Source organism: Mobula hypostoma, unplaced genomic scaffold (genome assembly GCF_963921235.1).
Source record: "Mobula hypostoma unplaced genomic scaffold, sMobHyp1.1 scaffold_111, whole genome shotgun sequence".
Taxonomy (NCBI): Eukaryota; Metazoa; Chordata; class Chondrichthyes; order Myliobatiformes; family Myliobatidae; genus Mobula; species Mobula hypostoma.
In genome coordinates, this window is record NW_026948223.1 from 263,322 (window position 1) to 277,878 (window position 14,557).

Here is a 14,557-nt window from a genome sequence, read left to right on the forward strand (position 1 = left end):
TGGAATGAAAATCAGCTATGGTTGAGTGGTGAGGCAGACCAGATGGATCGAATCACTTAATTCTGTTCCTGTGACTTATGTCTTACCGTGACTGAATGATGGCTTGTTCTTATCCCACATCGTTTTGTGACATGTGAGGGACAATAATAGATTGTTCACTGAGATCATTATATCTGCCTTCAATGTTTAAATTTCAGTGAGTTTTGTTCTTAGTAACATTAAGCAAAAATGTTTTTTTCTCCTTTTTATTGTTATTGTGCTTCATTATCTTTCACATTAAAGTTAGACCTGCGCTGAGAGCTTTATTGGAAGAAAAACCCCAACTGGACGCAAAGCACGACTGAAGACGAGGGAACAGCAACAAGTGAACCAGCCCGAGGGTTGACAGCATCAACTGGAGAGAACCCATCTGACTCGGAGGATCCAGTGATTCAGTCAGGGGAAAGTTTGGTGAGTCTCATTTACTTAGACACTGGTCCTTTAGACATTGCATACTTGTACAAAGGATGGTAGGAAATAGTTGGAGTGAGACTGAATGTTCCCAGAAGAACCAGTTATGCCTCTGTTAGACCCAGTTGCAATCACTCCTTGTCTGGTAATGTGCTTCCAGCAGCCCAGCCCTTTAAAACCACTCCCATTCTGTGGAAGTCGAATCCGGATAAAGCCACTCAGTGATCGTATAAGTACAAACTCTTTATTCCAAGCACCCGGGGCTATTCAGTTATTCGCTCAAACAGGAACAGTCCATGACTGTTCCTGCCCAATCCACTAACTGACTAACAATTCCCCTTACACCACAGATATATCCGTCCAGATACCCGCCCCCCACACAAGACAGGCTGGAGCCAAAGTTATTTGCTAAAGTCAAATTACAAAATAGTCATAATGGCTTACACACACAGAACAGACTGAAGCTGTCCTATCTCTACACATGAGTGCACAAGGAGATAAGCATCCTGAAACCCTAGCTAGCTACCCTCAAGAAGAAATATGGCTCAGCATGGCTTAGCACATCTGTTGATCATCAGCAGTTTCTTTCAGAAAAACAGGCTGCTATTGTTTAACGACGTGTTAATCCTTTTACATAATTTATCATTCCCTCCTTTTGATCATTATATGATCAACAAAGCAGTAATTTTTCACAGAGAAAGCAACCGAGTACAGCATTGACATATCAGTGGGTAATAACAGCGCACAACAGTAATTGTAACAATGACATGTACAACTATTAGGCCATAATGCAATATCATGCTCCACATATGACTGAACAGGCCTTCGAAGACCATCATTTTGACCCTTCGGTGAACCCATGTAAATCCTGTCCAACTTTCTTAATGCTGCAGTCTCCTTGGCAGTGTGGTCAGAGAGAGATGTAATGTTAGTAGACTCATCAGGGATATAGGTGCAGCATTCTGTGTCAATAATAGCACAGGTTCCCCCTTTCTCAGCTGGGATAAAATCTGAAGCCATACGACTCTGTAGGATTGTTTGCCGGATTGCAAACATTTCAGTGGATATTTCTGTTACTTGGGCCTGTGTTTCTGTCAGGGCCCCTGCAGTATTGTGGCCAGCTCCTCAAGTGCTGCAGCCAGATTGATTATCTCTCGTGAATTCCTGGCTACTCCATAGGAGAGAAAAGTGAATATCCAAAATCGCTCAGTCTCAGTTATTCCCCTCCTCTGCTGGGCACCTGCAAGTATGGCCAGGATGCATGTTTCCCAGTATAGGAAGTTCTGTTTGGTGGGAGCCTGAGATACCATCCTTCAAAACACTGACAGCCACAGTCATCTCTGACTAGAACATAGCTCCTCACCCCTCTTCCCCGGGTGTTGTTTAAGAAAGCCCTGGCTGAGAGTTCCTCACTCTGGTTGAGCGGGATTACTGACATTGGAATCATAGATTTACCATGCTGTGGAATTTTGACACAAACCCAGCAGGCCCCTAGTTCTATCTGTTTGGCATACGTGTGACAGAGAGACAGAGAGTTAACACGGGGGCCCCCGGATGCTGGGGTGAGCCCTCTCAAAGACATGAACACAAACACCACTATCAACCAATACATTTTCCTTTTGTCCGAGAGAGTCCTTCTACTCAGCTCCTTCAGTAACATGTTTGTCGTCTGTTCAATGTATCCACCGAGATTGCCCCTTCAGTTTCACAGCTGTGGGAGTGGTCAGTAACACCTGATATGGTCCTCTCCACTGAGGTCTGAGTTTCCTCTATCCCAGTTCTTGATCAGGACAAAATCCCCAGGTTCTATGGTGGGATAGTCACTCCTCTCTGTGGGGTAGTTCTCTTCCTTGCAAGCCTGTCGTACCTGTGAATGTAATGCTTGGAAAATTTTGGTTAGTTGGCATATGTATTTCCCCATCTCTTCCCCTAGAGAATGCTGTTACGTACCCCGTAACTGGGTTGCCAAACCAGCAGAAGTGGACCACTCAGTTGGAGTCTGGATTACTGGAACTAAGAAAGTTTTATTAAAGAAATCAGCAACACAGTACTCTAATCAAAAGGATATAAATGCAACAGTTTAGCAATGATAAAACACACATGCACACAGAACTAGGATAATAGGATCAATCAAGCTCTATCGCAGTCTAGCAGTAAATGATCAGTTTCAAGTGATGCAAAGTTCAGTTCAATTTAGTTCAGTTCAGTTCGCAGTAATCGCTGTTGTGCCATTGGGGCGGGGAGGAGAGAGAGAGCGAAAGCGAATGAATATTCAAATCGGATTCCAAGCAGACCTTCGGTATTCCTCGCAGTTAGCTTTCGGGCGAGCCCTTTGTAATGTCTTCTGAGGTCACCAACTGTGACCCCTCCATTCCAGATACGATCGTTCCTCTGCGGTGAATCCGGCACCCAGGCAAGGGTGGACACACACACCAGGTTCCCGCCAACTCCTACCTTTCCACCCTGTGCGTCTCTGGCTGGTCCCGTGACCAGACCTCCAAAACTCACACCAACTTGTGGGGGAACAACGCACTTCCAGGGTCTCGTTGTCTCGTCGTGTCGTGGTGTCCTTTGCCTTAGCGAACCTGTTCCTTTTATCCCCCTGCTGGGGTATCGCCTGTCCATCAAACTTCAAACAGTTTCAGGTTCAAAGCAACCGTCTTGACAATACTCGGAACTGTGTCTCCTTTTCGTTAATCTCTCTCATCCCCCATTAACATTCCTGAATGTTCCCCCCATTGTCCTTCTTATCGGCATCAATCTTCTGATAACTTGGTATTTTGTCACAATGCATATCCAATTTTGCTGGAAGACTTTCTGGGAGCAATGGTACACCAGGTCTTGGTCCCCAGTGTATCCTCATGGGCCGTCCATAAATGATTTCAGCTGGTGACAGCCCTGTTTTCCCCTGAGGGGTAACCCTCATGTGGAATAGGGCTAACGGTAAGACCTTCAACCAAGTGAGTCCAGTCTCTGCTGTTAGTTTGGCCAATTTACTCTTCAGAGTGCCATTGGCTCTCTCCACTATGCCAGCGGCCCGTGGGTGGTGTACATAGTGGAATTATTGCTTGATAACTAGTTTGGTATATATCTCTTGGTTTACTTTCGCCACAAAGTGTGGGCCATTGTCAGATCTCAGCATCTCTGGCAATTATTGCAAGTACCTGGAAATTATTTCCCATAATAATACCTTCACAACAGTCATAGTATTATTATTGGTAACAGTCACAACACACTGGAGGAACTCAGCAGGTTGGTCAGCATCCGTGGAAAAGATCGGTCAACGTTCCGGCCCGAAACGTCCTGACGAAGGGTTCCGGCCCGAAACGTTGACCGATCTTTTCCATGGATGCTGCCCGACCTGCTGAGTTCCTCCAGCGTGTTGTGAGTGTTGCTTTGACCCCAGCATCTGCAGTTTATTTTTTGGCAGTATTATTGGTGTTTGGAATAGCTTCAATCCATCTATTAAACACATCTGTAATAACTAAGCAGTATCTATTGCAATGTACTCTGGCCAATTCAATAAAATCAACTTGTAGACACGAAAAAGGTCCACCTAGCAAGGGAGTCGTACCTGATGTTCAGGATACAGGTTACCAACCATTCCCTCCTTTCCGAGGCATGTACAATTATGTATATAATCAACCAATATTCATTAAAAACTGTGTCGGAACACAAACCTGTCCCACTGGGGTGATCCAAAAATCTGGGTCGGGGTCTTTCTGGCACCCCATCTGGGACCACAGTTTGCACTCCTCCTCAGAGGCGTCCCCCTGAAAAGTATGTACCTCCTGCATGTCTGGCAAACCCGTTCTGCTTCAGTCACGGAGGGTTGTTTGACGGGAACCCGAGGGGACTACAACTACTGAGGACTGTGACACACTTTTCACTGTCTTACCTGCTAAAGCATTGCCTTTAGTGACCCGGTCGGACATGCGGGTGTGGGCTGCACATTTAATAATGGCCAAAACTCGAGGTATCTGTGGAGCAGTGAGTAAGTTGTTTACAAAGGTAGCATTACTAATGGGGTGGCCAGAAGAAGTCAGGAACCCCCATTTTCCCAGAGAGCCCCGTAGTCATGTACAATTTCAAATGTATAACGGCAGTCTGTGTAAACGTTTGCACTTTAGTCTGTTGCTAGGATACAGGCACGAGTGAAACAGCTCAGCCTTCTGGGCGGAGACAACTGTTTCAAAAGACGACTGCTCAATTACTTCACTGTCCATCACTGTCGCATAGCCAGAACATTGTTTCTCTGCTGGATCCGCAAAAGAGCTTCCATCCACATAAAACATTGCCTCGGCCTTGAGGGGGTATTGTGGAATGGATAGCACAGTCTGTCCTTCTTTCACGGTGATCCGGACGGGGGCGGGGGGGGAGAGCAGTTGGTGTGGCCAACTTCATGGCCTGAAATTGCCCATAGATGGGGTACAGCATCCTGGGTTCGGTCAATATTAAAAGGATGTCTTACCAGATGTCCCCTCTTCACCTCTGACTCCTTCCATTATCGGAGTTGGCCCGTGGCCAGGTCTTGCTGGTCTCCCTCGGTGCTGGAGGTTTGTTTTGTCAGGTGTAGACAAGGAGCCCTAGGCTCTTTGGCTTGAACCTAGGGCAAAACCTAATGGTGGTATGGGGAACAACCAGTCCTGTCTGTCGCCAAAGGAAATCCGGAACTTCGGCCAGTAATGCACTGCCCTCTCTTCCTTTAACCTTTCCAATCACCGAGACTGGGAACCTCTGTCCCTCGAAGGGTGCATAATATTGGTCTCCTCAGTTCAGCACCCCGTAGGGTCATAGCACGGGGTCACATGGGGGTCGACCGCTGACAGAAGGGGTTCAAATGCAGTGGATTCCAGATTAAGTGCCCACCACTGGGGCGTTGGAAATTGGAAAAGGTGTTGGTTGTTCGCTAGTCCCAGGGTGATACCCTTACCTGTGCATAGAATCTCGACTTTCAACAGACAGCAAGTCTCTCCCTGCTAGATTGCACCCCAGACTGGTGGTGACTGTAATTGAAACCTCACTCTGGTTCCCCTGGATTTCCACCTGCAGTGGCTGGGCACATGAATATGTACGTTCCGTGCCTTCAAACGCAGACAGAGTGATTGTTGCGTCTGATAGCTGGAATCCCTTTTCTGATACTATTTCCTGACCGAGAGTGGATGTGGTTCTCCCCGTAGCAATCATAAACGGAACTGGAATTTTAGCAACTTGCAGTATCCAGTATGAGGCTTCCAGAGTGCATACACAGGAATCACTGAAAGCTGTCCTTCCTCCTGCTCGTGGATTAGACAGCATTTGGGTGGGCAGTTGTCATTGTGGAGCCATTAACTCTGCAGTTTTATTGCATTCTTCCCTCCCTGCTCGGAATAATCCTTGGTATTTCCTATCTGGATCTCAGGGTATAGGGATTTCCCCTTCCTTGCCACTGCTGTTTTACCCGAGCGGCCACCGTATCTGAGTACTGGGAGGATTGGGGTTTGAGAGCACTGGGTGCACTTGGCCCCTGGTAAGGTGAGGGTTACGATGGGTGCCCACTCCTCATCACGGTCACTGTCCTCAAACAGGGTCAGTATGCCAGACATGGGTTCAGGATCCCTTGTTTCCCTATCAGTTTGAGCTTCAGACTGACGTTCCTGCCCTTCTCTCCTATCTAGGTCTTGGTTTGCTTACGTTGTTTTTCCTGCTCTTGTTTTCGGTGCCCATCCACCCAATCACGCTCCGCTTTTAGCATCTCCCAACCTTTGGCGTTCCTTCTGCGGTACATTCCTCTATCCCTTTGTCACATGCATTATTCCTCCAACTTGCTGATCATATACTGTTCCACTTTACATCTGCCTTTTCCTTCCATTCCCTTCTCAACAATTTCCACTTCTTTCCACAGTTCTTTATCCATAGGAAATTTCCTGCTTGTTCACATGAGATAATATCCCAGGTTCCACATCCCCCCCCCCCCACCAGTGGCCACATTTTGTTCCCCAATTTCTTAGTCAGCGCTGCATTCAACATTCACAAATCTTTTTCCTGGGTAAAAAAATGCACAGTAGAAGATTTATGTGCACACTGGTCATTACAAATTAGAGGGGACATTGGTGGGAAGGTGGGGAGATCTCCAGTGTCCCTGATGCTCTCACCTACAAGATGTGCATCCAGCTGCAGCTTGTAACCCTGCACTTTAAGGAGTTGGAACTTGAAATGGATGAATTTCGGATCATCCAGGAGTTGGAGTGGGTGATAGATATGACATGAAGAGAGGTGAGTTACACCCAAGGTGCAGGACACAGGAAACTGGGTGAGAGTCGGGAAAGGGGATTATGTTAAATAGCCATCGCAGAGTAATCTTGTTGCCATCCCACACAACAGCAGGTGGACCACTTTAGAAACTGTTGGTGGGGATTCCCTGGCAGAGAAAAGTCAAAAGGGTGATAGGGGATTCGTTGGTTAGGGGAACAGAACAAGAGGGGTCTAATATCCTAGTGGTAAGGCTTGCTAGTGCTAGTGTGGGGAGAGGGTGATGTGGTTAAAATAAGTTGTAGGGGGAATGGGAGCCAGAATGACAGGACAGGTAGTGGGGAGGGTGAATTGAATTGAATTGACTTTATTACATACGTCCTTCATATACAAGAGGAGTGGAAATCTTTACGGTTCGTCTCCATCTAAATGTGCAATGTGTAATTTTCGTAATTTACAATAGATAGTTTACACATAGAATAGCCAATATATCATAGAAATGCAATTGTATCAGCATGAATTGATCAGTCTGATGGCCTGGTGGAAGATGGGCCTTTGCTGTGGCACCGTTTCCTGGACGGTAGCAGCAGGAACAGTTGCTGGTTGTGGTGAATTGGGTCCCCAATATCCTTTGGGCCCTTTTCACACACCTGTCTCTGTAAATGTCCTGAATTGTAGAAAGTTCACATCTACAGGTGCGCTGGGCTGTCCGCACCACTCTCTGCAGGGTCCTGTGATTTAGGGAAGTACAATTTCCGTAACAGGCAGTGATGCAGATAGTCAGGATGGCCTCAATTATATCCCTGTAGAAAGTTCTTTGGATTTGGGGCCCATCCCAAACTTCTTCAACTGTCTGAGGTGAAAGAGGTGCTGCTGTGCTCTTTTCACAACACAGCCGGTATGTACAGACCATGTGAGATCCTCGGTGATGTTTATGCTGAGGAACTTAAAGCTGTTCACCCTCTCAACCCCGGATCCACTGATGTCAATAGGGGTTAGCCTGTCTCCATTCCTCCTGTAGTCCACAATCAGCTCCTTTTTTTTGTGACAAAGAGGGAGAGTTTGTTTTCTTGACGCCAATCAGATGTTGTTCAGACCTCAGATAGAGTCAGCAATCAAATGGTTGAGCATGGTGTGATGAATGTGCTGAGCTGTGTATATCACAATGCAAGAAGCATCGTAGGAAAGCCAGATGAGCTCAGGACAGGGAATTATGATATTGTAGCCATTATTGGGACTTGTTTGCACTCAACAGTCTGAGGGATTTAGAGGAACAAATTTGTAGAGAGATCGCAGACTATGCCAGGAAACAAAGGTTGATTCAGTGAGTGATTTTAACTTTCATATATTGACTGGGACTCCCATACTGTAAAAGGACTAGATGGGGTAGAGTTTGTCAAATGTGCCCTTAATCAGTAAGTAGAATTCCTGACATAGAAGTGTGCAAGGTGCTGTTAGGAATTGATCCAGGGCTGGTGACAGAAATTAGTGATCATAATGCCATGAGATTCAAAGTAAATATGGCAAAAGGGAGGTCTGGACCATGGGTTGAGATTCCAAATTAGAGAAAGGTCAATTTTTATGGTATCAGAAAGGATCTAACAAGTGTGATTTATGACAGGCTGTTTTCTGGTAAAGGAGTACTTGTAAGTGGGAGGCCTTCAGAAGTGAAATTTTGAGGGTGTAGAGTTTGGATGTGCCTGCCAAAATAAAAGTTGAAAGATATTGTTGAAAGAACTGGTGTACAGACCTTGGTTTTCAGGAGATATTGAGGCCTCAGATATTTTATCCCTCTAAATACCTCAGACTGTTGGGTGCTAACAAGACTCATTAATGACTACAATATCATAATTCCACACCCTGAGCTCATCTGACATTTTTTTACTAGTCTTCTGTTGGTTTCTAAAAGCTTCCCAATAGTTTTTCCTCTTTTGTTTGCCCTCTCTTTGGTTTTTATGTTGGCCTTGGCTTCTCATTTTAGCCACGGTTGTGTCCTGCTTTTCCAATGCTTCCACTTCTTTGGGATGTATCGATCACTCAGCTTCCGAATTGCTCCCAGAAACTCCAGCCATTGCTGCTCCGTTGTCACTCCTACCTTTTCCCTCCAAACAAGTTTGTCCAGCTTCTCTGTCATAGAAACATGGAGAGGTTCAGGACAGAAACAAGCTATTTGGCCCATCTAGTCGATGCCGAAAAAACATTTAAGCTGTCTAATCAACTACCTGCACCAGGACCTTCGCCCTGCATGCCCCTACCATCCAGGCTCCCAAACAAACTTCTTTTAGATGGTAAAGCCGAGCTCATATTCACCACTTGTGCTGACATCTCATTCCACACTCTCACGACCATTTCAGTAAAGAGCTTTTACAAATGTTCCCATTAAATTTTCACCTTCCCCACTTACCCATGACCTCTGGTCGTCATCCCACCCAACCTCAGTGGAAACAGCTGCTTGCAATTACCCTATCTCTACCGTCATAATTTTGTGTATTTCTAACAAATCCTCAAAGCAATGTATAATTTCCTTGTTTATGTTTAGAGCCTTTTTTAGGTGTATAAGATGATGAGGGGCATTGATCGTTTAGATAGCCAGAGGTTTTTACCCAGGGCTGAAATAGCTAACACGAGGGGGTATAGTTTTAAGGTGCTTTGAAATAGATACCGAGGGGATGTCAGGGGTAAGTTTTTTACCCAGAGAGTGGTGGGTGCGTGGAATGCCCTACTGGCTATTTCAGAGTATTTCAGTTACTGTGGGGACAGGAACCCATGCAGCTCAGTGGGAACAGGGAATAATACCAATGCAGAGAGTCCTACTGAGACAGGTCACAGATTGGAGATGGCAGAAATGTCCCATTCTTATTAAGACAGGAAGAGCATCAGAGAATATGTTGGTCATTCCAGATACTAGCTCTGTGCCCAGTTAGAAGATGATTTTGCTCTCCTACTTGGGTTGAACTTCACTGTAATAGTGTGATGTGAGAATACACTTTGACAACTCAAGTGACCTCATCTGAAAGGTTGTCCAACACTGATTGATGGATTTTGTAAATCTTTTTACAAGTTAATAATGACAAGGAATTTGTCTACAGGAATCTCGAACACAACACGCCAATTTTGCTGTCTCTGTCCAGATATTTAAGAAGTGGAGCAAGGGATTCACTCGATCATCCTTCCTGCTCAGACTGTGGGGAGGGATTCACTCGATCATCTGACCGACTGGCACGCCCGTCAATTTGCACAGGGGGGAACCCATTCATTCGATCAGACAGAGGAAATGGATTCAGTCAGTCATTTCAATTGAAGATATATCAGCAAGTTCACACTGGACAAGGCCATTCACCTGTTCTGTGTGTGAGAAGGGATTCAGTTGGTCATCCCACCTGTGGACACACCGGTCAGTTCACCCTGGGCAGAGGCTGGTCATCTGCTGAATTTGTGGGGAAGGATTCACTCGGTCATCTGAACTAATGGCTCACCAGCGAGTTCACACCGGGGAGCGGCCATTCACCTGCTCGGACTGTGGGAAGGGATTCACTAATTCATCTCACCTACTGAGACACCAGTCAGTTCACACCGGGGAGCGGCCGTTCACCTGCTCGGACTGTGGGAAGGGATTCACTAATTCATCTCACCTACTGAGACACCAGTCAGTTCACACTGGGGAGCGGCCGTTCACCTGCTCAGACTGTGGGAAGGGATTCACTTCGTCATTTGTCCTACGGAGACACCAGCGAGTTCACACTGGGGAGAGGCCATTCGCCTGCTCAGTGTGTGGGAAGGGATTCATTCGATCATCCCACCTACAAGTACACTCATCTGTTCACACTGGGGAGCGGCCGTTCACCTGCTCAAACTGCGGGAAGGGATTCACTCAGTCATTTGAACTGAGGGTACACCAGCGAGTTCACTCTGGGGAGAGGCCGTTCACCTGCTCAGACTGTGGGAAGGGATTCACTTCATCATGTGTCCTACGGAGACACCAGCGAGTTCACACTGGGGAGAGGCCATTCGCCTGCTCAGTGTGTGGGAAGGGATTCATTCGATCATCCCACCTACAAGCACACTCATCTGTTCACACTGGGGAGCGGCCGTTCACTTGCTCAAACTGCGGGAAGGGATTCACTTGCTCATCCCAACTGAAGGTACATCAGCGAGTTCACACTGGGGAGAGGCCGTTCACCTGCTCAGTCTGTGGGAAGGGATTCACTGAGTCATCCACCCTACAGAGACATCAGCGAGTTCACACTGGGGAGAGGCCATTCACCTGCTCAGTCTGTGGGAAGGGATTCATTCAGTCATCTGAACTGAAGGTACATCAGCGAGTTCACACTGGGGAGCGGCCGTTCACCTGCTCAGACTGTGGGAAGGGATTCACTTCGTCATCTCAACTGAAGGTACACCAGCGAGTTCACACTGGGGAGAGGCCATTCACCTGCTCAGTCTGTGGGAAGGGATTCACTCAGTCATCTGAACTGAAGGTACATCAGCGAGTTCACACTGGGGAGCGGCCGTTCACCTGCTCAAACTGCGGGAAGGGATTCACTTCGTCATCTCAACTGAAGGTACACCAGCGAGTTCACACTGGGGAGAGGCCATTCACCTGCTCAGACTGTGGGAAGGGATTCATTCAGTCATCTGAACTGAAGGTACATCAGCGAATTCACACTGGGGAGAGGCCATTCATCTGCTCAGTGTGTGGGAAGGGATTCACTTTGTCATCCAAACTGAAGGTACATCAGCGAGTTCACACTGGGGAGAGCCGTTCACCTGCTTTGACTGTGGGAAGGGATTCACTCAGTCATCTGAACTGAAGGTACATCAGCGAGTTCACACTGGGGAGAGACCGTTCACCTGCTCAGACTGTGGGAAGGGATTCACTCAATCATCCTCCCTGATGGCACACCAGCTAGTTCACAGTGGGGAGCGGAAGTACACCTGCTCTGTCTGTGGGAAGGGATTCACCAGGTCACACACCCTACAGAGACATAAGCGAGTTCACAGTGGGGAGCGGCCGTTCACCTGCACAGACTGTGGGAAGGGATTTACTCAGTCATCCGAACTACAGGCACACCAATCAGTTCATACTGGGGAGTGGCCGTTCACCTGCTCAGTCTGTGGGAAGGGATTCACTCGGTCAACCGAACTACAGGCACACCAATCAGTTCATACTGGGGAGAGACTGTTCACCTGCTCAGTCTGTGGGAAGGGATTCACTAAGTCATCTCAACTGAACCTACATCAGCGAGTTCACACTGGAGAGAGGCCGTTCACCTGCTCAGACTGTGGAAAGGGATTCACTTCGTCATCTCAACTACTGAGTCACCAGCGAGTTCACACTGGAGAGAGGCCATTCACCTGCTCAGTGTGTGGGAAGGGATTCACTCGGTCGTCTCATCTACAGAGACACCAGCGTGTTCACACAGGGGAGAGGCCATTCACCTGCTCATTGTGTGGGAAGGGATTCACTCGGTCATCAAACCTACAGAAACACCAGCGAGTTCACACTGGGTAGAGGCTGATCACCTGCTCAGACTTCGGGAAGAGATTCTCTCAGCCATCTCCACCGAATGTGCACCATTGAGTTCACACTGGGGAGAGGCTGTTCGCCTGCTGTGAATGTGGGAAGCGATTCACTGAGTATTCTAACCTTAAGTAACTCTCGCTTTGGCTAGCAGCTTAATATAGGGTGTGATAGCCCCCCAGCCCAGCCAAACTTAAGAAATCTTGTTCGGGTGGATGCTGCTTGATGTATCCCCAGTTACATAGAAACATAGAAAATAGGTGCAGGAGTAGGCCATTCGGCCCTTCGAGCCTGCACCACCATTTATGGCTGATCATCCAACTCAGAACCCTGCACCAGCCTTCCCTCCATACCCCCGATCCCTGTAGCCACAAGGGCCATATCTAACTCCCTCTTAAATATAGCCAATGAACTGACCTCAACTGTTTCCTGTGGCAGAGAATTCCACAGATTCACCACTGTCTGTGTGAAGAAGTTTTTCCTAATCTCGGTCCTAAAAGGCTTCCCCTTTATCCTCAAACTGTGACCCCTCGTTCTGGACTTCCCCAACGTCGGGAACAATCTTCCTGCATCTAGCCTGTCCAATTCCTTTAGTATTTTATACGTTTCAATCAGATCCCCCCTCAATCTTCTAAATTCCAACGAGTACAAGCCCAGTTCATCCAGTCTTTCTTCATATGAAAGTCCTGCCATCCCAGGAATCCATCTGGTGAACCTTCTTTGTACTCCCTCTATGGCAAGGATGTCTTTCCTCAGATTACGGGACCAAAACTGCACACAATACTCCAGGTGTGGTCTCACCAAGGCCTTGTACAACTGCAGTAGTACCTCCCTGCTCCTGTACTCAAATCCTCTCGCTATAAATGCCAGCATACCATTCGCCTTTTTCACCGCCTGCTGTACCTGCATGCCCACTTTCAATGACTGGTGTATAATGACACCCAGGTCTCGTTGCACCTCCCCTTTTCCTAATCGGCCACCATTCAGATAATAATCTGTTTTCCTATTTTTGCCACCAAAGTGGATAACTTCACATTTATCCACATTAAATTGCATCTGCCATGAATTTGCCCACTCACCCAACCTATCCAAGTCACCCTGCATCCTCTTAGCATCCTCCTCACAGCTAACACTGCCGCCCAGCTTCGTGTCATCCGCAAACTTGGAGATGCTGCATTTAATTCCCTCATCCAAGTCATTAATATATATCGTAAACAACTGGGCTCCCAGCACTGAGTCTTGCGGTACCCCACTAGTCACTGCCTGCCATTCTGCAAAGGTCCCGTTTATTCCCACTGTTTGCTTCCTGTCTGCTAACCAATTCTCTATCCACATCAATACCTTACCCCCAATACCCTGTGCTTTAAGTTTGCACACTAATCTCCTGTGTGGGACCTTGTCAAAAGCCTTTCGAAAATCCAAATATACCGCATCCACTGGTTCTCCCCTATCCTCTCTACTAGTTACATCCTCAAAAAATTCTATGAGATTCGTCAGACATGATTTTCCTTTCACAAATCCATGCTGACTTTGTCCGATCATTTCACTGCTTTCCAAATGTGCTGTTATCACATCTTTGATAACTGACTCCAGCAGTTTCCCCACCACCGACGTTAGGCTAACCGGTCTATAATTCCCCGGTTTCTCTCTCCCTCCTTTTTTAAAAGGTGGGGTTACATTAGCCACCCTCCAATCCTCAGGAACTAGTCCAGAATCTAACGAGTTCTGAAAAATTATCACTAATGCATCCACTATTTCTTGGGCTACTTCCTTAAGCACTCTGGGATGCAGACCATCTGGCCCTGGGGATTTATCTGCCTTTAATCCCTTCAATTTACCTAACACCACTTCCCTACTAACATGTATTTCGCTCAGTTCCTCCATCTCACTGAACCCTCTGTCCCCTACTATTTCTGGAAGATTATTTATGTCCTCCTTAGTGAAGACAGAACCAAAGTAATTATTCAATTGGTCTGCCATGTCCTTGCTCCCCATAATCAATTCACCTGTTTCTGTCTGTAGGGGACCTACATTTGTCTTTTCCAGTCTTTTCCTTTTTACATATCTATAAAAGCTTTTACAGTCAGTTTTTATGTTCCCTGCCAGTTATCTCTCATAATCTTTTTTCCCCTTCCTAATGAAGCCCTTTGCCCTCCTCTGCTGAACTCTGAATTTCTCCCAGTCCTCAGGTGAGCCACTTTCTCTGGCTAATTTGTATGCTTCTTCTTTGGAATTGATACTATCCCTAATTTCTCTTGTCAGCCACGGGTGCACTACCTTCCTTGATTTATTCTTTTGCCAAACTGGGATGAACAATTGTTGTAGTTCATCCATGCAATCCTTAAATGCTTGCCA

At 46.9% G+C, this 14,557-nt stretch overlaps 1 pseudogene; it reads left to right on the forward strand.

The window, feature by feature from the left end:
* Positions 1–282: 282 nt before the first annotated feature.
* Positions 283–12,197, forward strand: LOC134342013 (zinc finger protein 850-like; annotated as a pseudogene).
* Positions 12,198–14,557: the final 2,360 nt, after the last annotated feature.